At 47.7% G+C, this 27,376-nt stretch overlaps 1 protein-coding gene across 3 annotated transcripts in view; it reads left to right on the top strand.

Annotated features, from left to right (window-relative positions):
• Window positions 1–27,376, top strand: part of LOC128879214 (optomotor-blind protein) — a 114,224-nt gene that overhangs the window by 49,134 nt on the left and 37,714 nt on the right. The gene's annotated exons all lie outside the window — the stretch shown is intronic.

The following is a 27,376-nucleotide window of genomic DNA, read 5'->3' as shown; positions in this document are numbered from 1 at the left end:
CCCCAACATCCGAGCGAGCCCCGAGGGGTCCCTGAAGGCGAAAGGGCCGGAAACGGAGCAACGTCCCCGCGTTTCCTCCGCGAGATGCAGCCCTAAAACAGAAGGATTCCAGCGGAGGAGGAACGCAGACGGTCCGCGATCGGATTTCCGCGAGGATTCCCTACCCAGGCACCGTGTAATCCAGGGATTAAGCTATCGCGATGGATTTCGCCGTCAAGTAGTTGCCGGGGGCCCCGTTCTCCCCTCTGGCCTCTATTAGCCTCCACGTCTCACCTTTTCACCGAGAAGAAGAGGGGCCCTGCGGAAGCCAGCGTCGAGCAAAGAAGCCTGGCTCTTTCAGCAGCCTCTGCCTCCCCACCCCTCCGCCCTCCCCGCTGCTCCCACCCCACCCGGTTCACCTTTTTTTGCGAATCCTTTTTGCGCCAGTCCGTGTCGGCGTCCTTTGAAGGATCCTGCATCGCTGGCTCGTGAAATCTAGTCCTCCTGAGCAGCCTGGGCCCCGGAGCGATGTCAATGGCTGGGCACAGCCCGACCTTTGTTACGGGGGCCAAGCCTTTTTCTTCGTCGTCTTCTTCGTCTTCTTCGTCTTGTTGGCCGCGTATATCGCGCGGTGCGCCACCGTCTCCCTTTTCTTCGCTCGTCGGGGTCCCCCGGAATGGGGTCGCCGACGGGGGACCGGTCGAAAGGTAACCGCGGCCACGATGTTAGCCACGGTTCACCTACGTCCATCGGGGCCAGGAGTGATCCAGTTTGTGCACGAGCCCAGAAAATACCCCTCGTGGCCTACCCCTCGCGGCCGTTCTCCAGCCGGCTCAACCCTTTTTCCAGATTCGTGGAAGTTCCACGGGATTTCGGGAGGGATTTGGGACGCTTTGGTCGCGGGGATGTGGAGCGGATGCCCTCGTCAGCTGGATCTCTCGCGTCGGGGTTGGATGGGTTTGATTCGAGCCATCAGGAGCGGTTTCTTTTCTGTCGAGTGTCTTTTGTGCTTTCGGGGCCTTTGAATATTTTTGACGAGAATTTTGATTCACTGTTCGCGCCAATGTCTGAGCCGGGTTGGATTTTGAAGTACTTTGGAAGGGTGAATGGAATCCTATTGGGGATTTCCACTTTCTTGAATTTGTGTACTAAGTACACTGATATAACGATCTAGATTGACTCTACGGGATAATTGCACCTGTAGTTATCGATGCTTAACTCCATGCCCTACGGTCCCTAAGAAGAGGAATACTATTTACAAAATTGACTTTTAGCCTAATCTCTAAACTACACAACCTTCGTTCGAACCACCCTTCCTCGAAAGTCCCAAGAAAAACAGTCACCCCAAGAGGACTTGACTTCCAGTCCCACCCTAATTTCCTCGACCTACATCACCGGTAGGTAGCCAGGACGAAGGAAAGCATCGAAATTAGCGCAAGCAGCACTCGGGAGTCCGCTCGAGAGCGCGGATAGATCTCTAATCCCCGCGGGCCTTTGTCGGGAAAATCCCGAGGCAGCAAACAAAAATGAGACACTCGACGTCTCGAGGCCTTCGAGACGGCATCCTCGAGTGCGTCTCGAGACCCCTGGCACACGAGCAAACACCGACTAAAGGACCACGGGGTCAGCAAACAGCGGGAAAAACGTTGTACCGCGGATTCCGTTGCTCCCGTTTCAACCAGACCTGAATTTACCTTCCCGAGAGGCGACGCGCGTGGGAACCTCGCTGGAAGTGAGCGGTCCAGGTCGTTTAGGGCTGGTTCCGGGGGTTAATGGATCGGGATTTGGTCAGTCTACTGTGGAAAACGCGATGAACCCTGGCCCAGGTACCTTCTTTGTCCTCGAGGGTGAAGGTTACTTGTTTAATGAGAGATTAGTAAATTGGGGTTACGTGTCTCTCATTGGAGGATGCTGAAGCTTTCAGGTTGTCTTCAGGGAGTCTCTGGAAGTATGAGCTCAAGGTGGCCTGGTGGTGTCTGTTACCTTCATTTGGAGAGACCTTATGGGGTAGGAAAATAGTGGTAGACTCCATTTTGATTGGTGGTACAGGTGATTCGAAAGGATTACATTTAAAAAAGATGGATGCTGTTAGAGAATCTAAGAAAGGGGATGAATACCATCCCTATGAAAAGAATCATCCCCTATTTCTGAACCTATTTCTTCGTTTTCGTCTACTAAGACCAGTGATGGGCAAAATCGTAATCGCAAATACGAATACGATTGTAATCGAATGTTTTCGAGTCGTGATTACGAATACGATTACGACCGTATTCTTAGAGGTTTTCAGCTATAGAAATTTTTTACCTCAAAACCGACATCAGATTCGTGTTCCTCACATTAAAAAACTTAGAAAACCATGCTTTCGTCAAAATAAAAATTTTCTTAAAAGCTACCCTATCTAGGCTCTGCTCTATGGAGACGAATTTTAATTGAAAATTTTTCATTCTTGATTTCGACGAATGTATGGTTTTCTAAGTTTTTGGGGGTGAAGAACACGAATCTGAAGTCGGTTTTGAGGTAAAGAATTTCAATGGCTGTAAATCTTTAAAAATACGGTCGTAATCGTATTCGTAATCACAACTCGGAAAGATGCGATTACAATCGTAATAACTCGAAAACATTCGATTACAATCGTATTCGTATTTGCGATTACGATTTTGCCCGTCACTGACCAAGACAGCGTTCGAGTACACGAAATATAACTCTTAATGTCGATTCAGACTATACGACACGGACTGGCAACGCAAAACATTTCTATTCACACTTAACAGACACCGACCTGAACGTTCCGTCAACGGGAATAGTGTGAATAGTTCCATTAAAACGCGTGTTTTAATGTTTTGTCGTGTCGGTGCCGGAACGCGACGGTCCGCGTCGTATAGTCTGAATCGACCTTTAGACCAATCAATTCCTGTTACAATTAACCCCGCGAACAATGTTTTCTTAATTAATTTGCCTCAATTCTTGCAACGTTTCGGCAACGATTTCCCAATTGAAGATAAACGCGGACACGAGATCAGACATCCAACGCAGCGCCGGTTTTTCCCTCAATTTAGTCGTTCCGCGGCGGCACTTGAGCCACCTTTATCAAGCATACTTGATCCCGGCGTTTAATCCGTACCGCCGAAAAGCGGCCGTTCGTTCATTTCGGCGGATCGACCTGCTCATCGCATAAAGACGAACCAGCGTCTCCTCGTTACGAGTGGTTCGACAAGAGCGCAACCTGGCCGCCACTCGACGCCGGTCGTCGATATCTCGGTTCCAGCTTCCTCGTTAGTCGTCCTTGGATTTTTCGCGCTGTCCTCGTTGTCTTGGTTATGGCGCGTCGCTAACGAAGCGGTCCAGTCGATAGTCTCGCGGCAGGACGCCGATGGTCACCTGGAATACTGGAAATACTGGAATGCGATCTCGCGGCCTTTATCGTACGACGTTGGCGGGTCTCAGGCGGCTGCCTTTGGCCTCTTTAGCGATCAATTCTGACTCGGGGTTTACTCCTTCGCTCGGTGACCTGATCTGCGACGAAATCATGGTCTTCCGACGGGATATGAAGTGGATTGGGTACTCCAGGTCTGAGACTGTAGGAGCTGAGCTGACATATCGCGTTGAGGAGGCTGCCTTTGACCTTTCCAGTGGTCGAGGGTGGCTCGATCCTGACTCAAATTTTATTCGTTCACCTGGTGACTTGATTTATGACGGAATTAAAGACTTTGAGAGAGTTGGAAAATTCTTGGATGATTCGGGTCCTGGAATGTAGAGGCTAAGTCGAAGGTGGTTGATATCGAGGCTAAGAGACTCAGGGTGATAAAACATCCAACACACTTCTCTCTTAATTAATCAAAAACTCTGACGAAGATGTACCTGCAGGATTCCTAGTTCGACGATTAGAGACGAAAACATCGAATCATAGTTCAGCCTCAACAGAGAGGATGACGTGAGGTCGCTTTCCATTTCGAATTCCCTCGGCAAATCAGTTTTAACGTCTATTTCCTGGACGCTGGCGCGTCGAAACGGGATTCTTTTTTCCAATTTCCCGAAAATTGAAACGGGAAACAATCAGCGCGGGCGAACGAATCGGGGCGAAACTCGATCAAAACGTGCCTCGCAGCTTTAATTATCCAGTGTCCTGGCCGGTGAGCTCTCTCTCTCTCTCTCACTCTCTCTTTCTCTCTCTCTCTCTTGCGCGCGCACGCACGCACGCGTCCGTGTACGTGGGAAATTGCAGGTTCACGTTTCGCTCTCGGACTGTCGAGTCTCTCGTGATTTGTTTAGCGTCTGTGCTAGTTGCACACCTGTAGTTACGCCGTTTGCGTTCGCCGCTGGACCCATCGTTCCGACATGTCGCTTAGTATTCCATTACCGGAGCTTTTTACCCCCGCTGGCGACTCGGCTGATTTTTCCTCGTTTTTTCCCCGAGCGTGGCCGCGCGATGGAAATTGATTCCAACGCGGACGGCGTTACGGCCGCTGGAAGCAGCGAGACTGGAAGGTGGGTGGAAATTAATTGTCTTGCTGAAACAACTTCTTCGGCAGGGAATATTTAATGGTAGGATAGAATATTCAACATGCAACAACGAACGACATCGTCGATGGAAGAATAATTGAAGTTTAACAAGGGATGGATGTAAAATACCTCCCTCATACAACCTCAAACATCATGCAACGACAACTAGTATTATAAGACCGTAATAGAAACGACTCTCTTCGTAAGTTTTTCCGACTTGCAACAAAACGAATGAACAGCAGTATTAAAATTCCATGATACAACTACAACAAACATACAACAACGAGTATCACACATGAAACAACAACCAAACTAATTTCATTCTAATACAAACAACTTTCTTTTCTCTTCGTCAATTTTTCGTCATCGATGCAACTATCATAAAACCACGTACAACATGTAACAAACAAATACCATACATGAAACAACAACACCATGAAAACAACTCTCTTTCCTCAACAACAAGCTCTCCACAATACTTTCAAACTTGGAACAACACAAACTTTACTAAGATTCCACGATACAACTACAACAAACATACAACAACAAGTATCGCAAGCCAAACAACAACCAAACTACATATATTTTAATATGGACAACTTACTTTCCCCTTCAGCAATTTTTTTGTCATCGATACAAGTAGAAAGGGGACGAAACGACACGCATTTTCGGCGGAGAAAACACACGGTGCACTGTTGCGTTCGTCGGTCGCGTTTTTTCGGCGGCCGTCGGTGTTGCGTGCACGCACCCACGCACACGCGGCCTCATTGCGGAATCGCGTGCGCGCCGAGGCGTGTGCGTGTGAGCTTCGACCGGGGTCGGGGGCCATTTTGCTGTTCACCGAGCAACGAACACCGATCCGATTCCTGTTCCGCGCACGAACGTGTCGTGCATTCGCGAGCGTGTTGCACGCGCCATTGGCGTGTTCCCCTCGTTTCACCGTGATTCCTCCAGAGGGCGGGAATCAGGGAAATTTGGAAAACACTTGGGAAAAGGAAGCAGCCCGTAGGCGTGTTTAGCGCGTAGTGGCTTTTGTTTTCGTTGGGAGGGGAATTTTATTTGGACGGGGCGACTGGAAATATCCACTATGCGTTGGCGAAACACTGGCAGCTTCGTCACGAAGATAAATGATCGAATAACGAAGGACGTTTTCAACATTTTTATTATTATTGAAGGAACAGGTGTAGATTAATAGAGACTGCATAAAACAAAAGACAAGCCTAAATAAAATTCCATTTTTGAATAAAAAAATTAAATGCACTACATTAATAATGTACAGTAATCATCTCTGGGTCCCTATGGACCATACTACATTAATATTTTAATTCCGCGTTAAAATGTTTCGTATCTTAGAACGTTATAAAATAATCAAAAATTATAATATAATACAACGAAAATTCCACTCCAGCTGAGTGCAATAACTTTCGAAGCGTCGTTTCCAGGGAGTAATTGGATAAAAATGGAGGGACGGATATTTCCCAAAGAATCACGAAGCATGTTCAAACAACACGCGGGTAGTGTCATCTTCAGCTACGCCGCAGAAAAGGGCTCGCCCTCTCGCGCAGACATTACTGAATCGTTTGCCATGACCACATTCGGCATGCACTCCGGCAAATTTCCCTCGGGGATGCCTCTCCGGTAACGATCGTGCGCAAATTCTGCGGCAGATTCTGTCCAGGGAGGGGCGGCGGAGGGGAATTGACGAGGGCTCGTTCACACGTTCCTTTTTGCCTCGAGTGAATTTACATGTCCGTTACTGGCATCTGATTACAGTGACGTCGCCAGCCCCGCAGCGTTTCTCGTCTTTATCTTTTGCTTCGCAAAATTTCTAGTTTGTGAAATTCACCACGGCTAAATGTTTTCGTATCTTTGATCTCAAATCACTCCGTATTAATTTTTCCGTAACACTTTTCGAAGATACAAATCATAAATTATATTCGTTATTTCTGACGAAATATAACTATCGTAGACGTACTTGCAGCGACTACATTCGTGCCAATTAAATATTCTCCAGCCAAAGAAACGTACTGCGTCTCGGTGTCTGACCATTTTGCAATGTAGCATGCACCGCGTCATCGCCTGATTTTTACCGAATAACGAAAAAGCCAGTCCGTGAACGGTAGTCAGTGTTTACCCCCTGGGGATCTAGACGGTGCGGCCAAGGAGCAGCGCCTAGGTTCTATACTCGATTAACGATCGCGCATTCCGTATCAAGACATCATCGCGGCGGCCAATTCAGTGCCGGGCAATTTGCGTTCGCCGAGCGAGAAACAGGCGTGGAATCCGGTCCGTGGTGGCTCCTTGCTTGTTATAATAAATGGGATAATGACATAACGGGCGCGCCAACGGCGAGAGGGGGCCAGATCGCGTAATTATTGCGTTTGGCTGGCGTCGCGGTTCTCTACGTGTTCGTTTCCTCGCGTATCCCTCGCTCTTCGTCGTCCTCAACGTCCACTTGTCACCGAATAATCCGTCAACTTTATTTCTCGGGGCACCTGACCCTCTCCTTTTCTCTTTACGAGGGTAACTTCGGTAACAACGCGTTGGCTTTCAGATACTCGTATTCTTTGTTAAAAACTGAGTCGAAAATGTACAATACATTTTTTTGTAGGAGCTTTCAGTTTCGAGATAATAGAGTTTAAAAACGTTTGGGGCTCGCGCTTGGCAGACATGTTGCGGTTTAAGTGTAATTATTATATGTTTCGAGTACTTCAGTTTGGAGAATATCACGTTGTTTACAATTTCATACTTTTATACATAGAGTATCGCGTGAGAAACATCCGTGTAACGAGCTCCGTCGAGATTCAATTTACTCGGCGCGTGCCCCAAATATTCTTCAAACTCAATTACCACGGAAGGTTATCCTTCTACAGCGAAAGTGTATTCCACATTTTCGCCTAATTTTTTCACGAGGAATCTATAACTCAAGCCTTCAAACTCGGGATATCTATCATTTCCTTCTAACCAAGGATCCAAGCCCGACGTCTCTAACAGATTTTGCAGCTCAGCCTATCGGTACCGCGACTCGGATAATTTCATTAGGCGGCAAAAGCCAGTCGGCAACGCTAATAACCGCACTGCGTCGAAGATACCGATTAGAATCGTACCTGACCGGTATCAGCGAGGATAATTGCACGATACCTATATCGCGGCGGCGACGTTCTAACGAACTCCACGCCACGGCGCGGCGGGCAGCGTGCGTATGCACACGGGGCACTATAAAGATTGTAATCAGTCACCGCGATGGACGGCAAGGGTTGTCAGAGCCGGAGGAGTAGGCGCTAAACAGGAGATAATGGAACGAGTCGACACAGCAATTTTATCGTGAAATTAACACGGTTCAATCTACCTACACGCACGTCCTCCCCGCGGTCCCTCTAACCCCGGACTTCGTCATGAAAACCGATAGAGGCCTATAAATAGCATGGCTACGGTTGTCGTAATTTCGCTGGCTGGGCTCACCAGTACGCCCACCTAATGTTCCCGCGATGATGCGATAATGAGACAACGATCCTTTCGGGATTTCGCGCGAGGATGTGAGTTTCGTACAGGATGATTAACCGAGTCGGTTGTTGGACGGGATTACTCATCTAGGAACGCGCAGTCTGCCTTTCGAGGTCTGCGACAGGAACAGGACGAACGCTTGGGTTTACTTTACCTTGTCCACCGAGGATGAAACGTTCGATTTGGATTACTTTGGAGATCTTCATAGGGGAGGATTTGGTATTTAGGATAGTGAGCTGATGAAAGATGCAATGAAAGATGTGTGCTACAGGATAGGTTAGGTAGTTACACTTTCTATTATGTTCTATAGGATTTTGTAACTTGAGTAATTAGGGATGTCGAGAGTCTTAGCGAGAACAAAAGACGATATCTGAACGTAAAAAGGGAAAGTCGGTATAGTTTCTTCGATGGTTAGGCTTCGTTCCACCTGGACACGTGATAGTTATATCCAATCGTCCCATTAAATGACTACAAGCTGCCCTACAAGTAGTACAATAGTGCAGATTAGGTACTTTCTGATTAGTTCGGCATCTGGTCAAGACCTAACGTAGGCACACTGTGTAGCGTCAAGCACTATGCATGCACACCACGTACACTCCCTTAATTGACGTAAGGAATGCTGTGTAATGACCAGTAACACCTGGTAGTTCCTCGTAAGATAGGACAAAAGGCAATATCTAAGACTGAAAGGGAAAGTCGGGGTACTTGCCTGGATAGTTAGGCTGCATCCAACCTGGATACGCGGTAAATACTCCGAACTGGCCCATTGTAGGCAAAGGCTATATCTAATACTAAAAAGGACATATTGTTATATTTTTTAGTATAGCTAGGCTCGATCCAACTTGGACGCATGAAAGGTTCACCAAACCACCCGCTTGCAGTCTCACAAGTTATCCCACGAGCATATTACATCAAGGGCACTTTAAAGAATCCAATAGGAGAGGACTCAAGAGCAATATCTAACACTAAAAAGGAAAAATTGATATATTTTTTAGTGTAGTTAGGCTCGACCCAACTTGGACGCATGAAGGGTTCACCAAACCACCCCCTTGCAGTCTCACAAGTTGTCCCACAAGCGATATCCCATCCTAAGACCAAAGACGAGCCATTCCCTCTTAACGTAAGATTTCGAAGCGCAGAAATTACCCAGCACTTTGCCAGTTTGCCAAGCGTTGGTGCGTGCATTGTTCGCCGCGATAAAATTGCCAGGCCGCGAGGCGGCCGGTCGACTATCTCCTTTTTAACGCCAGCTCCGTGTCGCATGGCTGCGACAGCCCTCGTCCACGGCGTCGTTAATCAGCGCCCGCATACGCCGTGCCTCTTTTCCTTCTGTTCTCCCCCTCCGGCCCTCTCGATCGCGCGCCTGCAGTTCATGAATAACTGCCTTTCGCCTTGTTCGGTTCTTATTGCCCGGCCGCGCAGGTGCCGGCACGCATTAGCATTCGACACGTGCAATTCGCACGGCGGCTATGGTTTCCAGAAATCGAGGATCTAAGAAGGAATCGAGGTGCCTCGAATCGCGATCCGCGAAATGTTCGGGGGCCGGGACGCCCGGATTCGTGGTCGTCGATTCGGCCGGATTGTTTAAAATCTGCGCGTTCGATTTAACCGCCAACAATGTGCTCGGCGGTGCTAACTGGGTCTCTTTGTTCGTCTGTGCGTGGGTGTACGGTTGAGTAAGACTTGATTTAGGGGGTGTGGGAGACTCTCTAGCACTTGGTGGGCTGGTGCAAGCTGGACTGAGTTTCTCAAGTGAGTACTCGAGAAATGGCTGATAGCTGCACGGATATTTGTAATCGAATTGATTCGGAACGATTGTCGGGGATACTTTGGTAGCTAAGATGTCATTCGCTGATGAAGATCCAGATTCCACGAGGAGGAGTATGAATTCCATGGGGTTGCCTTAAGATTATCGGATCACCTGGGAGCTTTTTTTTGCTCTATGGTTCATCCTCCCACGACCATGTCCTCCACCTTCTGACACGGATGACGAAATAGGGAACTAGGACCGTTTACAGTGAGCTGTTCGACACACGAAACTTCTCAGTAGAACCCTAGAAAGCGCAAAGTTTCCCAGAACAGGGTACATCTATAATTAGAGGATTAGCTAACAACGTAAGTGTAGGACGACCTAGAGTGCCGTATCCATGTTTGATACGCGCTACATTTGAATCAATTTACTATCTAACTTCATTCCCCTAATGCGCTTAGGTCCCCGCCACGTCAGAAATCGGAACTCGGACTTTTGCTAACTTTCACGTCTACCCGTTCCTCGTGAAACTAGTTCCCGGTATAGTTCGTTTCCGTTTCTTCCTTTGTCGATTATGCAATATTCACCGGCGAACAGTCGAACTCTGGCCTGATAACGCCAGCTGACGTTCTAATTCACGATTTATAGTCGCGCGTGTCACCTGTCGCGCTGAAACTTGAAAGAAGGACCGCTGACGATGATCGACCAGCCGAACAGCTGTCGCGGTTTCGCGGCTCTTGCTCGTGTTTCCGATAGTCCTACTGTCGTTTCGGCTTTATCGACTGAAAGAGCGTTGGCGTGTGACAGCTGTCAGTCAAGACTCCGCCTCGCGGTTTTGCCTCGCAGACGGTCGTGGTTCATTGTTGTGCGCGCGCCACGAGCCCGCCATGAGGTCAGCCCGACGTCTTCCACTATAATTTCGTGCAGCGCCTTGAGGTTGCCGGACTTCCGTGCCCAAATGAGTTCGAAATTCGCGCGGCCCCTCTCGAGGAACCGTTTTCGGGCGCAATTTGGGAGAGAAGACTGGCTGGGACGTCAGTCGAGTCAATTGGGGTCAATTTTTCTGCCATCTTTGCGAGGTTTGAGTGGTTCTCGTGTTCTTTTACCGCGCATAAAGGAGGCTACTGCAGCCAGCTTCGATTAACCCAATTTAAAGACAATCTCGCTCAATGGACGCAATTATGCTTACTACAACCTAGCACCGAAACCGATTGACCTTCTAACGACAACGAGTCTCTTAACCCGAGCGGACCCACAGCGGAGTCTGGAGACTCCCCAAGCCTCGTAAACACGGCTTTCCGCCAAAATCGACGGCCAAGTACGCGAATCCAATCTTTCTCCTACTTATCACCTTCTACTCTATACTACTCTATACTACTCACCTTTTATACACCTACGCTTACTTTCTCGTTATGTCGAATAGATTTGCAAAAGTAAATTTGAGCCAGCCCTCGTCTCTTCTACAATAAGATTGATATATGATAAAGAAAACAGTTGTAATGCTTGTGTACAGGAGCGTGGGACACCCCATAAGCAAACTTCCTCCCCACTCGACCCCTCCCCGGTCGCGGAATCCATTAATAACCCTGTCCGGCGAAATCAACCCCCGATCGACCCCCTGCGACACTCGTCGACGATAAAGTCCCTGGTAAGAAGCCGTAGATTGATTCCACGGTGGGAAGGAGCTGACTTAGTCGGCTCCGATCCGTATGGGGTGGATTTTCCTCGACGAGGTTGTCGCGAGCTCCGTGTAACGGGTTCGAGGAGGGTAGCAGGTCGGTTTAATAGAATCGAACAAGCGGTAAGGCGATCCCAGACGATCTGTCTTTCGATGTTGAACGGCCCAATCGAGACTCTGCTGGCGCGTCGCGCGACGGCATTCCTCCCCCTGTGGACGCTCAACAAACAACCCCCTGGCGGACCCCCTTTAACGGACGTTCCGGTTCGAGGGCGAGCCGAAACTGATGGATTCCTACTTGAATCTTCTTCTGATCTGTAATGGCGGCGACCCTAGGACGACGGATGCCCCGTTGGTCTTGTCTTTGGTGGCTGATGGCTTTCTGGGATTGGGGTGGGGGCTTGAAAGGGGATGGAAAAATCGCTGGACTGTCTGTTCCTAGATTCTAGGGATCTAGGAGGTTCCTCTGGAGGATTTGGATGCTGCAGGAGAGGAGAGCATCGTTTTAGACCGGAGTTTTGAGGGGATGAAGAGTGTAGGGGTTGCTGGGAGGTTTAGAATTTTTTGGGGGGAGTAAAATCTAGATGCAGTGGTGTTTCTGGCTTCGTTATGTGCCGTAGATAATTCTTTAGTGAAGTTCCTTGGGAATTAATGTAGTATAGGATTAAAAAGAAATATACTTTCGGTGCAAAGAAGAGACGAAGCTCTGTATCACTGCCGATTTAACTTGAGATAATGATTCGAACTCAATTTGTAGATGACGTAAAATTCGTTTATGAATTCCGTAAAGTACGCGCGATAAAATTAACGGGAATACTCGCGTGCAATTTTTTCTTACAGTCGTTGGAGGATCGTTTGTTTTCTTTGAGCGACCGTGGGCGAATAGAGGCGCGGGAAAACAGGAATTAAAATGGGCGACGCCGGCAAAAGCGAAAGTAGAAATTTCCTCGACTCTTTTCTCCGTCGTTTCTACTGCTTCGCTACTCCCGACGGAGGAGCGAGAAAACAGGACCGTGATTACGTCTATTTGGGGTTAAACAATTTTCATCGCGATTATCATTATCGTAGTTCTCGGGAATTGTTAAGTAGGGTAATAACAACGAAGTGCATTTATAGGATCCAGTTTTGTAGTGGGGTCTGTGTCTCATAGTATCTTTAATTTAGGTACATAATTCCAACTCAAACGCAACGATCTTTATACAAAGTTCTCTGCCATCTTTTTTTTCTAAAAAGGAAAAGCGTATATCTCCATCAACCCAATCTTCCTCCGTCCTCACATGCACCCATAATTCACCTGCAAACTCGCACTCAAGCTGCCAAATGCCTCCATTCTTGCTCGAGCCTTCCAAAACGCTCGCACTTCCCCCTCGAAAACAAACTACTCCAAAGCGATCTTCCCATGAAGACAATTTCCCATCCTCGTCGTTGCCGCGGTAAGAATCCGCCTCCGAAACCCGTCCGAAAACCCCCTCGGCCTCTGTTCTCGAGCCCGCCTCCCGGCGAACACCCATCCCGGCAAAAAACCGCGCGGAAAGCCCCGAAGAAACCGCCAAGAAACAGCTTGGATTCCCGGGCGAAGCGATTTGCAAAGCGCGTTAACAAAGAGCAGACGGACGACAAAGCCTCCGTGGAGACCGTGGGCAACCGCCTCCCTCTCCCCATCCCTCCCGCCCGGTCCTGTCCCACATCAGCGCGCGCGTGTGAACGCCGCGGCGCGCGAGCACGCACACACTCGCGCGATCGCGGGGCTCGCACACGCTCGCGTGCGTGAAAAAGAGTGCATGCGCGTGCACATATTGCACGTATGTACGGTCGCGGCATATGCGCTCGGCGGCGGGGAGGGAGGGGAGGGCAAGAAGGGCGTTTCTGGAGGCGGTCGTCGGCCCCCCTCCACCACGTGGCGAACGTCTAACCGAAGGGCCGGGGGGAGGGCGACGAGAGAGACAGAGAGCGACTAGTGCATCCTGGGGAAGGGCAGAGTCCCTTCCACCGCGAGAAAGTGTCCGGGGCTCCTTTGCTCGGGCGGACTACAACGTCACGCTCGGGAATGGTGACGCTCGAGGGCATTCGGGGGGGCCGGACCCGGCCCCGTCGGCGGGGGGTGGGTTTGTTGGATTAACCTCCATGGGTGAATCCCGCGATCTGCTTTCCCGATGTTTCGTCCAGGGATTTCCCGTGTCGTTTGTTTAGAAGGGTTGGAGGAGGAGATTGAAGAGGTGGTTGAAGACCAGGATTGCAATTTGAAGGTCTTTTCTTTAGTGTGTGTGTCGATTGGGAGTATCGAGTATCAGTTGAGGGTTAATTTATGTTTGTTATGAGGATATTAAAGGTTAGGGGTGGAAATATTTTTTTTTAATCGTAGTGCACATTGGTAAACATCGCTTGATAGTGACCCACCAATCATAATTAACTGTTTTCTCAAATTACGTGAATCTATTCAAAATTATTCTTCAACTCTCGTGCGGTCCATATTTCTTTTATTTCGATTCATTTTTATCGAGCATCCTCTCCAAAGTTTCCAGAGATTGACTTCGCACCTCCCTCGTTTCCCGATTTTTCGCAGCGCAATTTCGCATTCTGGGAAGTCGGGAATTCGAGGCACCGCGGGACAAGGTATTCCGAGATTCCTTTTTCCGCGATTCAGCCCCCCGTCGTTTCGGGGGTCGAACGCGAAAATTTCCCCCATCGAGGGTTTCCGCGACGATTCCACGCGTGCCGGACGCACGCCCGCAGAAAAAAAAAGCAGCTGAAAAGGAAAATAAAGGGTGGCGGAACAAAGTGGTCCACGCCGCGTCAAGAATTCTCGGTTAGAGAGACGAGAATTCTTGGAATTCTTTCGGCGAGCGCCCCTTCGAGGTGCGGGGAGCTCGTGGATGGCGCCACGAGAGTGGAATAGACCAAAGGATGTCGTTTGTCTTCGAATCGCAGGCGTTCCGAAAATTCCACTCCTACTTCTCAAAATTGACAATCGCCCCTACGTATAATCATGAATTTGTATTATTACCAAAAATCGTTGAATTTAAGAATCTCGATGTAAAGTAAAATGGAGTACAAAGAAAAATATCGCAAAACATGGCCTAATACTGCTATCAAGTGGCTATCGTAGGGCAGAATATTTAGAATAAAGGGATGAAAAGTTGAAAGGGATTGTAGTAAATTAAAAATTCGAAGGAAGTGGAGGATTGGTCGGGTGCAATTTCTGGACCATGTCGAGAGTTATTTTTCGGCTCTGAAGCGAGTTCGCGGCCGGCGCGCGGCGTTCGTCATGGCGGCGTGATGTTGTCGGAGGGTAAATATTAATTAGCCCGCCTCTGTGTTCATTTCGTTGTGCGTTGGCCGTGCTTTCGGCCTCGTTTACACGGCAACGGCTCCTCGGGAACGGCGTTAACCCGAATAAACACATTTTCGCCCAGCGCCCGGGTCACACCTTCCGGGATTTTGGCTTTCCCGAATAATTAAACGAGCTTGAACGCGCCACTTCCGGCCGTCGAATTTCCGCGCATTCGTCGAGAATTTCGCGCTGTATCGATCCCCCTCCGCGTTTTGAAAAGTCTCGATGGTTCTCGGGAGAAATTGTTATTATCATTAAATGTCTAATATGGAGGCTCTAAATACATATGCGTGGATAAAAAGGTGCTTAAATTGAACTACTTTGGATCCATTGTTTAGATTGCAATATTGGGTATTTATATAAGCTAGATATTTCTGTTTTAATATCTCGAAGTGGTTAGATTTTTAAAAATAAGATTGGATTGGTTTCGTAAAATGCATAGAACTCTTAAACCATGGCACAAAAAACAAGATTCGGAGACGCCTCCTCCCCACACTTCTTGACCAACCCCTACGAGATGTCTCAGAGGGCCAAGAAACTACTCTAAACAAATTCCCTAATCTAAAAGGAACGTTACATTTGTCGGAACTCCAACTTCCAGCAAAACACCATTCAATTTCTTATCCCCTCCCCTTTCATTTCGCATAAAAAGTGGGGGTAGAAGGTCCGATCGTTGGAATATCGGCTCGATGACAAACAAACGAAAGGGAAGTATAATAACATGGCCAAGGGAAAAAAGTCGACGGAACAGCCGGTGACGATGAAAAGTATCAAGGGTTGTTGTGGAGGGGGCAATGACGAGGGGATAGCGAGAAGGAGGAGCAATTTTCTGTCGCTCACCATCGAAGCGTGAGGCCGACAAGTCCACGGCTCTTCGTCCTCGTTTGTCCAAGCTAAGCCGACGCGACATCTCGAAAACCACGACACGTCCTTTAGGCCTTTCTTCGTCCTGCCACGTTGCATCCTTCACCGTGTCGCGTTACGCAATCTGGCGACTATACGGTATAGTACACGCCGCTAGGGAATTTCACGACAACGTTGCTACCTCTGTCTCTCTTTTTATTCATTTTTGCCGCGACCTCGAGCCATGCTCTTGATTTTTTAGGTTAGGTCGGTTGGACATGAGTATTGAGATTTAATACACCGAGTTTCTACTCGATTTTCCGCAGGGTGGTCTTTGGTATGGGTTAGTTCGAGAAAATACTCGTGAGAACTCAGGTTTGATTGCTCAGACCTAAAATGAACATTTAGATTTAATATTGTATATTAGTTTTGGTATTGGTTAAAATGTTTTAGGTTAGGTCGTCCAAGGAACCTGTTGAAATTTCCCATTGCAAAGAATCTCTCACTAAACACGAGTTTCAAGTCGATTTCACACACTTCTTCGATATAAGTGCATTTTAACCTTAAATTAATAATCAAAATGGCGCAGGTCGCTTCAAATTCACCACTTCTCCAATGTAAGTGGATTTTGACCTTAAATTAATAATCAAAATGATGTATGTCGCTCAAAATTCACCACTCTGTCGGTACCAAAACCATAACTAAACTTTCCCACCAATTACCAACTAATTGAAATATCCTAGACACGTCGCGTCCCTCTCGGAAAAGCATTTCTTCGACGCTCGTCGCATCAGGTATTCAGGTGTTAACAGGAATGGTACAATTAATTACGTAGACCGAGTCATGCAACCCAGGCGTGCCATTCCTACTGCTCGAACAAAAGTAAAACACACCGTGATAATTACAGTGGAAAGAATCCAACGTTTTAATAAGACCCTCTTCCTCGACTGCATCGCTGCACCTGGATAGCGCAACTGCACCTTTTTCCTCCAAGTGGGATCACGCGATGGTTCTTCGATGGCTCGATTCTCCTTACAGCAATCGTAAACGAGTCATCGACTGCGACATTTAAAAACTGGCAGTCGTTTCACGATTAATCGAGGTGGAAGGAATCGTGCTTTTGCAAAAAATTGTCCAGTTGGTACGTGGACAAGTTATTTAATATTCTTTGACAATAAGGCTTTAACATCGTGGTTGGCTACTAATGATAGTCGAGGTAATAAGCACTGAAATCTTTGAAGCTTCTTCTTATTTATTAAATGTGAAAAAATAAATAAAGATCCCCATTATTGACTATAAGAGCATTGCTTCGAAAGACACTCTTTCGTGTTCGATCATTGCACGCGGCATAGAGTTTCGAGTGACAAGGGTCAGAGCGATTAACAGCGGCTACGAGCCATTTTCTCCGACGGTAGCCGGCGGTAATTACCAGAGATAAACGTAGGAGGGGGCTGTCTAGGTGGGCATCGACCAGGAGGAATAACAACCGTCCTATAAAAAACGACACGGCTGAGTTTCAAGCCAGATGACTCTTTTTTCCGATTAGGACTGCTTTCCTTCAGGCCGCTTGCCAAGTGGTTCCCGGAATGGGGCGCATTTCGGAAGCATTTGGAGTTGTAACCGTCGGTTCTAGATACGTCTGCGATTCTGGGAGGTGGACAGAGGGAATCGATTAATTTTGGAGACGCTTCGTTCCTGGGAATCGAGGTCGATAAAGATACCTGAAGGATTCGAACTAGGGACCACCCTCGGAGACGGTGAACGTGTCGTTCTTGAGCATTTCTTCTCTATCGACTAAAAAGGGATCCATTAAGTTCAAATATTATACACTCTGTCGCCTGGATGTATCGAAAGCGTTCTAACGAATTACCTAGCCTTCTCAGAGTTGGTTTTCGACGCGGTTAGGCACCTTGGGCAACGAAGGCTCCAATGTTCTTCAAAGACGGTGAAATATTAATCAAGGTCTGTGAGTTATTCTATGGCATAGAAGAACTGACTCGATAGTTTTAAACTTGTCAAACTAATGTCCACAATGAGCCACGTCAGCGCTTTCAATACCCACGAACGTCATCATTATTAAATTCTTACAATGTGATTGTTCTTGCAGTTCTTCGAAAGTGGCTACCGAAGGGTAACCTTGTTAGCTTTTGGAGTGATATTACGGTGAAGTGTTTGGAACGTGCGATGGATTTAATACTCATGGTAAAATCTGGATAGAACAGAGACTTCTCAAGAAATATCATAGGCATCAGTCTTTGAAAGAAGTGGATTACCTGGGTCAAACTAGCTCAAACGCCTTCGAAGCTCCTAAAACAAATTTCCCACGAGATATAGTGCTTTCCAGCACCCAACCGAAGGCTCAGATATTCTTAAGAACAATCAAACTCATCTACTCGAAGGAGCATGCTAGAGTCAACCACTCCAAACCTCCTGCAACATTCTCCACGCCTAAATACTCAACACCTCCAGTACCCTTTGACTGCAGGACGATTTTTGTTGCAAATTCTAAGAGTAAAAAATTGTAAAAAAATGTCAACTTATAGGGGACGATAAGATGAAACTTTTGTGTGTTTACAGTTTATTCATAGGACGTTTAATTTCCGAGATAAAAATTGAACATTTTAGAAGATCTTTTAATTGAAATTCGACTTTTATAACGAACTTCCAACTTTTCAATTTTTATTTCTGAAACTGAGCGTCCTATGATAAAAATTGTAAATATAAAAAAGTTTCGTCTCATCGTCCCCTATAAGCTGATATTTTTTAAGATTTGATTGAACGAATACAAACATTTCTCTGGCCGTATATATACGCCCCTCGCAGTCAAAGGGTTAATGAATCCGAATCTGCCACTGTTACCTAACACTATCTATCTGCTACCTACACTAACCAACCAATTACAAGGTCAACTATGCACCTTTCCCTTCGAGAATCGTCCACATTCACCATGAAACCACGCCTGAGGACCACGGGGCTTCCGAACGCGTCGGAGCACTTTTGTGCACTTTTGCTCGAAGAGCAGCGCGAAAATCTCACGTCTTCAGGGGGCTCGCGCGAACGCTCGTAACACGGACAGCCATAACCGTTAGTGGATCCTGAACGAGCTCGAAATTACCAGGCTAGCTGGCTTTCCTATCGACGCCGTGGGCGACGGGTTCGCGGTTTCTCGCAGCTCGTTCCCATTTTCTCCCATTAATATCGTGTCCCTCTGCCCGGGGCTTTACAGGCCTCCAAACAGATTGTTCGCGCTTTTTGCAGCGGGTAGCGCCTGACGCAACCAGGCAGCGGACAGGAAGTCGCTATTACCCGTGGTTATCCTTTAATAGCACGTTCTCAGCCGATCGAAGACCACCAAACGAGAGCATCGGCGTCCTATCCTGGTAGAACCTGGCCGTTTCTCGGGATCCGCGGACTGACGGAGCGGAAAGTTGATCATACCTGGTGGTTTCATCCCGATCTTAAGGACGTCCGCGTTTCCAACGCGTTCCTTAAGCGACCAGACCTCGCGGAGTCAAATTGGTCTCGTAAACCGGGGGCCTCGAGATGGGTGACAAACCGAGAACCTGGGATGGCTACCTCGTTAGGGATCGTTATTCCTGTTAGGGTTTCGAAGACGTTCGTGGAAGACGACAGGAGTTATGGAGAATGCGCATTTCCCGTGGGTTCTTATTAGGAGTGGACTACTGACGACGTGGGGGTTTGCAGAAGCCACCTAATGGCTTCTGGTCAGAGTATGACACTTCGAGCATCCTGAATCTGTTGAATTCTAATCATTCGAAGTTAACGTCTATCGTACTCAGCCTAATAATTCTGATACTTAAACAATGAAGGCATGAATCAAAGTTACTCCACCCTTAACTCACTCCCTGTCAGGAAAATTTAAAGCGTTTCGCCTTGGGCGCTAAGATTGTATACAGATGTGTACATCTAGGTTATCCGTGTTTAACAACCCACTTTCAACGCACACGGTTCCCTTCGCGGCGGGTAGCCAACGCTCTTTAACGCAACGCGGTACCACATCGTTTACCATCTTTTTATTCTTGTGAAAAACGGCCACTCATCCTTCCACTGCACCCCGCGAAGCGCATCCTAACCCGAATTATCACGCGTGACAACACAGTCTCAATAATTCCAGAGCGTTGGCTTGTAATCTAAGTGATTATTTCGATAATAAAAAGCGATATCATCACATTCATACTTTGAACGTATTTTTGACAACTTTCCCATCGTTTCTCGTGAAAGCGATACCGACATTTTTTGGTCCTTGGGAGACACTCTAAAAGATCCTGCATGAATTTTTCGTTTCCAGGCGATGCCAAAAATGAGCATTTCTTAACACCCTCCTTTGCGATCTTTTTTTGCAATAATTCGTGACTCAAAAGGCTATAAATTTAACCTTTGAGTATTCCCAATCAATTCGAACTACGAGACACCCCGTAGTTGGCAGCGAATGGGTTAAACTGAAAATTCCCAATGAAAAATCCATAGTCCTCAATATTTGATGGCATCTTCCACCGGGGAATTGGCATATGAAATATTAAATTGCGAAAGGACTACCAGACACCCAGTGGAATCGAACGATGTGCTCAGACACGGGGAGGAGTGTCTGCTTGAAGCGAAAAGGAACTGATATAAAGAAAATTACATACCATTCGACCCCACAGGAGACAAGGGTGTAAGAATGGCACGGCTCGCGCCGCAAATGGAGAAGGAACCATACGGGGTGAGTCACGCAACTTGGACGTCTTGCATCTCCGTTTAGTTTAAACTGCAGAAAGAAATGACAAAGGAGAAAGTTCGATGGCTTAATGCAGCCTAGCTGGTGGCTCGTAGCTGCCTTTGTTATCCGCTCCTTAGGTTTACAATTACAATGTTCGCTTTAAACGGACGGGAACGGTTTCTTCTAACGCGAACGCGATATCCTTTGTTCAGAATTTCGGAGAGTAATGGATGTTTAGACGTTTAGGCGTGGCTTGGTGTTAAAATTAGTCTAAATGTGTTCAGGTAACTCTTTATGGGTTTTTGTAGATGGGTTTTGTAGATGTCTACGTGGAAGGAGCTATAAAATGATGGGGATGACGCATTCTTTTCGGTCTCTAGCAATACATACCCCTTTGAAACGAGGTATAAACTCGCCCGGACGCATTTATATAAATTCTAACGATTCATATCCTCTAGAAAAAAGTTAGAAATCTATCAACTCCGCGTCCAATAGCATTTTGTCTCACTGTCAGAGTCTCAGAATCAGAGTGTACGTTTGAAATCCAAGTTGCATAGACCCCCAGAAATAGGCAGCCAACCTCTCCCGAACCGGAATGGTATATAACGCATCTCGGCGGTCTCGGAAGTGTGGTAAACGTTGAGCAACGCGAGATGGTTCATCGAATTTAAAATTCATGCAAACAGCTGAATTACGTGCCGCTCTTTTCCCTCTTCAGCGTCTTTCTGCTCGCTCGTAGGCTGGGGATGAAAAAGCGAAGGCTCGGGCACAAAGAGCCGCCGGAAGATTCTTCCCCATTTGTGTTTAACTTTGAAGCTCTCGTCGGAAGCGTTTCTTTCTCGGAGGTTTTCCTCCAAGGGTGACGCGCGGGGGTTGGAAAAGGGGTTCGAGCGGTTACACAACGTTTCACGCTGATCGAACGTCGCTCGGGGTGCTTCGATCGCTTTGCGCGGTTTTCCCTGTTTCGTTTCTCATTTTTTTTATCGGCGCGAAGGGACGAAAGAGTCTGCAGTTTGTTGATTATGATGCTCGAGTTTCGACAACATTTTGGAAAATGTGTTCGATTGAATCGAAATTATTTATGTAATTTTTCCAATTTTAGACATATTAAAATCGTGGTGTTTTCCTTTTAAATCCTTTTAGAAACGAAAGTGGCACTGCTTCGTACGATTTTCCCCTAATCGTAGAAATCGACCAAACAATGACTTCGTTATCACGGCGTTTATTACTTATCCCTCTAGGAACGGATGAAACGAAAAAACAGACGAAAGGGGTGGAAATTCAAAAACGTGCAATCCTCCGGGACACCAAGTTCGGGTACTTTTAATCTTCGATTATCGTTACCCCTCTCTCGCCCCCTCCCGCGAGAAAGAAGCGTCCACGAGACAACAAAGCCCCAGCGGATCCCTTTGAAACTTCAATCGAAAATCGCGCTGTTTTATCTCGTCGATTCGAGCAAGGGACGCGGTTGCACCTTCTTAGAGCATTCAGAGGGATGAAAAGGGGAGAGAGGGTGGGCAGAGTCGGTAGTTATCCAGTTCTTACCTTCATAGTCGTAGGAAGATTAATAGAAAAGTATAAATAAAGAATTTAATGGGGCTCTCAAATTTGGGGACTTATTCTTCTGTGGCATCTACTTTGGCTCACCAAACAATTGCAAGATAGTTTGTGTACTTCCAAAGAGTTCTATTGATATCAACAAACAAAAGCTGCCATCCAATCTCCATTATTTGCAGAGGACAAATACTAATAGAGACACAGTGATCTTTAGCACGAAACTTCAAGTTAGCAAAACAGTCGAGTACGAGACAACATCTTCAAACTCGAGTTCCTCGAGAAGAAACACTTAATACCACGTTCTCGACTCACTTTTATTCAACGAGCCGCAACTTCTGGCATGCATCGTCACAAATTTCATAATCCGAGGCTTCCACCTAGACGAGGATCGTGAAGATCTCCCAAAAGCGTTCGTATTCATCACTCGGCATCCGTTTCGACCAGGTTCGGGTAAATTGCCGGGCGAATAGATCGTTTTGGGAACGAGAGGCGTCCAAGGGCCCCGGGGCCACTAATTTTTCTTAACGAATCCCGTGGCATCGTATAATTTTCTCGTGGGACGGCCAGGAACGTCGAAGGTTTGTCGTTGCTGTGTCTCATCACGGCCTACCTTTCTGTGTACCTATGCGAAACAATCGAGAAAAGCCGCGGCCCATTCATAACCCTCGGTCGCCCGGGGCTAATCGTGTGGCTTCGTGGCGTTCGAGAACTGTGCTCATCAATTTTATGGGAAATCGGCCGTCAATTTTGAATTCTGACGTGGGTCCGGGCCACCGTTGACGGGCCCAAACCGTACAATTATACGATTCTTTGCATACGGGACGCTGGGAAACGTAGTCCAAAGTTTTCTCGATTTTTTAAGAATTTTAGTGGCGTGAAGATTCGGTTTGAACCGGAATCGGGGCCTTTATTGAATACCAATGCTCTTTAACGCACCGCGGTACCTGATAGTTTATCGTCTTTTTACTCTTGTGAAAAAAGGGTCATCTCGTACTGCACCCTGGCAAACATATCTCGACCCGAATCATCGCACGCTACGACGCGGTCTCGATGAATCTAAAACTTTGGCTAACCAAATTAGGGGCCTCGTCTAGATCTAACCCTCAAGCCCAGCGAGATCTCGATCGCGCCAAACACTTGCATCCTGCCAGATATCAGAACTCCAAGACGTCTTATCCGAGTCACGTCGATGCCATAAACCGCCAAGCATCCAGCGAATTTCGATTGGTCGCTAGGTCCGCACCAGCAGGGGGAGGGGGGGTGGGGTGGAAAAGTCCGAGAAAGACGTCGATTCTTTTCGGGATAAAGCGGTGGAATGGAGGAGGGGGGCAGGAATAGGACAGTTATACCCTCTTGATGTATCGTATCGAGGATCTATGATCCCTCGAGGTCCCTGCGGTGGACCGTAATCCCGGAACCCCATATAAAGCCACCGTAAGAGATAGTTCCCCGTAATACGATAGAACTCACTGGGCCCCTTATCGCGTTCGGCGATCGGCACACGAGCCATATGTCGTTCCTTCGTCTCTTCCTGCTACGTGTATTATTTATCCGCGAGGCGTATCCCCATCGCCGAGAAATCCTGCTACGCCCCATGAATTATCCGGAATTGCCGAAAATTGCCTCCAATTTTCGTCAACCGCACCCCAAACCGGCCACGCACCTACCAAACGGCGAGAGAGCGGGGGAGGGGGTGATGGTGGTACTCGAAACTGGGGCGACGAGGACGACTGCCAACGAAAATTGCCCAGAATTGTCACGCCATTGCGTCAAGAACATGTTTCGCCAGCAAGGAATACCGTTGAGCGTCGATAAAATTCTCCGGAGGGTCGATGCGTGGGCCCGAGTAGGGCCTCTCCGAGCGTAGGACTTTAAAGACGTCGTTGAGAGTTTTCCGCAGTTTTATGGGCATTTGATTGGCGAGAAGATCGGTGGGAATTAGGTTCGACTCGAATCGGGCCCTACTTCAGATCTGACCTTCAATTTTATGGGCCTCGTTTGCACGAGAGAATCAAGAAACGGCGTCTAAAGTCTTGCGAAGAGTTGTATTGAAACGTGATTGGCAGAAAGATCGAGATGGGGGCATAATCTGACTGTCTCCTGGGCCCGTTTGCATACGAGAGTTTAGAAACGATATTCCAAGTGTTGTTTCCCTGATTTTTATAGAAACATAGCAAATACAGGTCCCGAACTCATCGTATTTCTGATAGGGCCTCGAAGATCTCATCATTACCTATCGCATCGAACGAGACTAGGTTAACCCTTTGCACTCGAGGGGCGACTCGGAAGCAACAGTTTTTGTTTATCTTGAATTTCGTTGAATCTAAGCTGTAAACTGGCATATTTTCAAGTAGTAGTAGGATACTTTATTTCCACGGCTCCCCATGGTAGAAGAAGGGTTTAGTCGTCTAAATTAATAATAATAATAATAATAATAATAATACTTTATTTACGGGCAATCTGTCCTTGATAATAAGTACAATGTAATAACAATGATAACAAGAAAAACAAAACAAAAATGGAGACGATTACGGTATCTCATATTGTAACGTGTTCAAACTTGATTGCACATCTGCAAAATTGTAACGACTGATCTTTTAAATGCTAAAGGTGAGTCATGAAAAAGATCAACAGACATATTAAGGCTGTTAGCCATCGCCCATATTCTCGTAACACAATTTTGTTTCGAAATTGAGGTACGATATGGATCAGTGTAAAAAATATCGCTGCTTCGAAGTTGCCTGCTTGGAATATTAAATTTCAATAGTTCCAGTATCCTGGGACATTCAATTTTACTATCGACAATTTTAAAAACTAGCATGAGGTCAGGTACAGTTCGGCGCTGCTTAAGCGTGAGCATTCGCATAACGCAAAGTATATCGTCATAGTCGTATTTGTTAGCTCTCCGTAATGAAACTGTCGTCGAATGCAAATGGTTGATAATTAGGTCTGGGTTACGCCTGCGACCTGGATACGCGGATTCGAAAGTGTTTATCCCACCAATCCCTCACTCGCTTGTCATCGATCTGTTGCTACCAGCTGCAATCCCGATAGCAAGTGTGTTGCTGCGCAAACAGGGGGACTGGATGTTCAACAAGTTTCCATATCTGTTTGGAAAAATTGAGGACTTTCCAAGCCGTCCCCGGCCCGAGCCTCCGACCGAGTACACGCACCGCGCTGATTTATAACAATGTTCGATTAAAGCGAACGGAAGCCTCGCGGCGCCTGATTAAAATATCAAGCGACCGCGGACAAAGTTTCACGACGTCGGGGCCTCTTAATCCTGGCGCGATCTGCATCCTGGCGTCGCGTCGTATCGACACGCCGCGAACTTGTTCGCGTAACTCAGCAGTATGCAGATGCGACACGCAGCTGCGGACTCGTTAATCCGGCGAATTCGTTCGGGAATCCCGGGAGCTATCTGAACACATCGACGGGCTTGTTTCGAGATCTCCTATCGGGAGGTGACAAACACGATTCGCATCACTTGAACCTCTGGTAAGAGAGTAGTCATCTGTTCCTGGCGAAGTTAGGATGGTGTAGGTATGAGGACTATATAGGGATTGACGAGAACTTGAGAGTGGGGATTTGGAAGCTCTAGGTCTAGAGGGATGTGGCTGAGGACTATGTTGAGTTTGATCTAGGTCTGAGGCCTGTATCTGGATTGATGGTAACTCGCGAATAAGAGTTTGGAAGCTCTAGGTCTAGATGGATGAGCTGAGGACCACGTTGCGTTTAATCTAGATTAATATTAAGATGCTTCGACAATGATCAAACCTCTGAGAATCTTGGACTGGTGACCATCATTCTTTGCATCCATTGTACTTACACTTCACAAAAATTCCGAAAGTTTGCACCAGACTTCCAGATCGGATCCACCAACCTGTCCTTGCAGTAGTCCTCTTTTCAGCCCAAAGGCGATACCGAATGGCACTTCCCAGAAAAAATCCCAAGGCTCATCCGCAAGAAAAAATCCTCTATAAAATCGCTGGAAGCTTGAAGTCCGAGTGGGAGGGTCTGCAGCATTCCGCACGCTCGTTGCCCCGATATAGCGTGATATCGGCAACTTGCAAATGCACTCACGTAAGTCAGCTGTATGCAGATGGGCCCCGCAGCTGCGGGACCCTGTAGGGAAGTAGAACGCCGGCGTACGACTTTCCTAGGAAGCCGGAGAACACCGTGGAACGAGCCACGGCACGGCACACACCGATCTAATTGTTACCGCGAAACACCATAATCGAGCACGAAGGGCGAAAGAGGAGCCGTGGAGAGGCAGAACCGAGCGTTGCATGCCTCCACGCGATCTGGTAGACGTCTCAATCGACGAGGAAGGTCCCTGTAAATTACCTGTCTGCAGTCAGAGGCTACGCCGCGGCCAGGCCCGGTCGCCTTCGCGACCATAAAAGTGTCCGCGCCACATATTATTCCCATCTAGGGCGCGCTAGTTGCACGGGGAAACCCGTGGTTTTCTACGAGTTGCCTTTAGTCGCGCTTGGCGCGTTGCGCGCAACGCCGCAGACTTAGATGGATTTCGTTTCTATTTTTTTTTCTCTCCACGCTCGGTTCTTCTGCTCGCGATCGCGACGTTTATGGCGCTGGACGGAGGTATTCCGATCTTTGGAGAAGTGGATTATCGTGGACACGCTAACCACAGATCCGCTACCAAACTGACAATATCCAAAACATTGGAATAATCCTAATTCCTCTCACCTCTCGAGACATAACCTCTCCGTACGCCGCGAGTGTCATTACCGAAGGGATCCAGGTGTCGCCACCTTCCCACCTCCGGACACCAAAGTCTACCCGTCCCCATACACGACACGTGGAAGTAAAACGCTCAGCGAGATATTCCCAGCGACAAAAAGTCGATGAGTCACCAATGCGCGGACATTCTGGCGGCTAGGTACCGGTGCTCATCTAACAGCGTGTCGGCTAGCTAAACAGCGATACTCCTAGCCTACCCATGTGGACAGATAGAGACTCGTTCTCCTATCCATCGGGAATTTTCTGTTCGGTAGGTGGGCATCATCCCCATTACACCTGGTCATTACGCTCCGACGTATTTCCATAACGACTCGTTAGCGGCGACGTGGCTCGTGAAGGCGCGCGAGCGCACTTTCAGCCACGGTATACCTACCTGGACGAAGCACCCCGCCGTGGGTGGCGCCCCCGTGGGAAACCGATCCGCGTCTCCCTTTTTGCCGGTTTTGTTGCCCCGTTTCCATGCTTTCCGTCGGCCATATACGATCCCCCTTGGGCTGAGGATCGCGCGGTTCAGAGCTGAGTTTAATTGGGAGTGCGCTGTCTCGTTACGGACTTTGTTAATGAAGACGTCGAACACTGGGATAATTATGGACGATTCGACGATCATCGGGCCCTTTGCGGGATTCCATTGGCGACTTTGACGGTCGTTTAACATCTTTAGGTTTTGGGAAGTCGAGTTTGGAGAACTTGGGGATCCTTGACGTTTTGTGTAAGGTGTACTAGGCCTAGAAGTTCTTAGATTGCACGAAA

This window comes from Hylaeus volcanicus, chromosome 7 (assembly GCF_026283585.1).
Source record: "Hylaeus volcanicus isolate JK05 chromosome 7, UHH_iyHylVolc1.0_haploid, whole genome shotgun sequence".
Lineage (NCBI taxonomy): Eukaryota > Metazoa > Arthropoda > Insecta > Hymenoptera > Colletidae > Hylaeus > Hylaeus volcanicus.
This window is presented reverse-complemented; position numbering and strand designations above follow the sequence as displayed.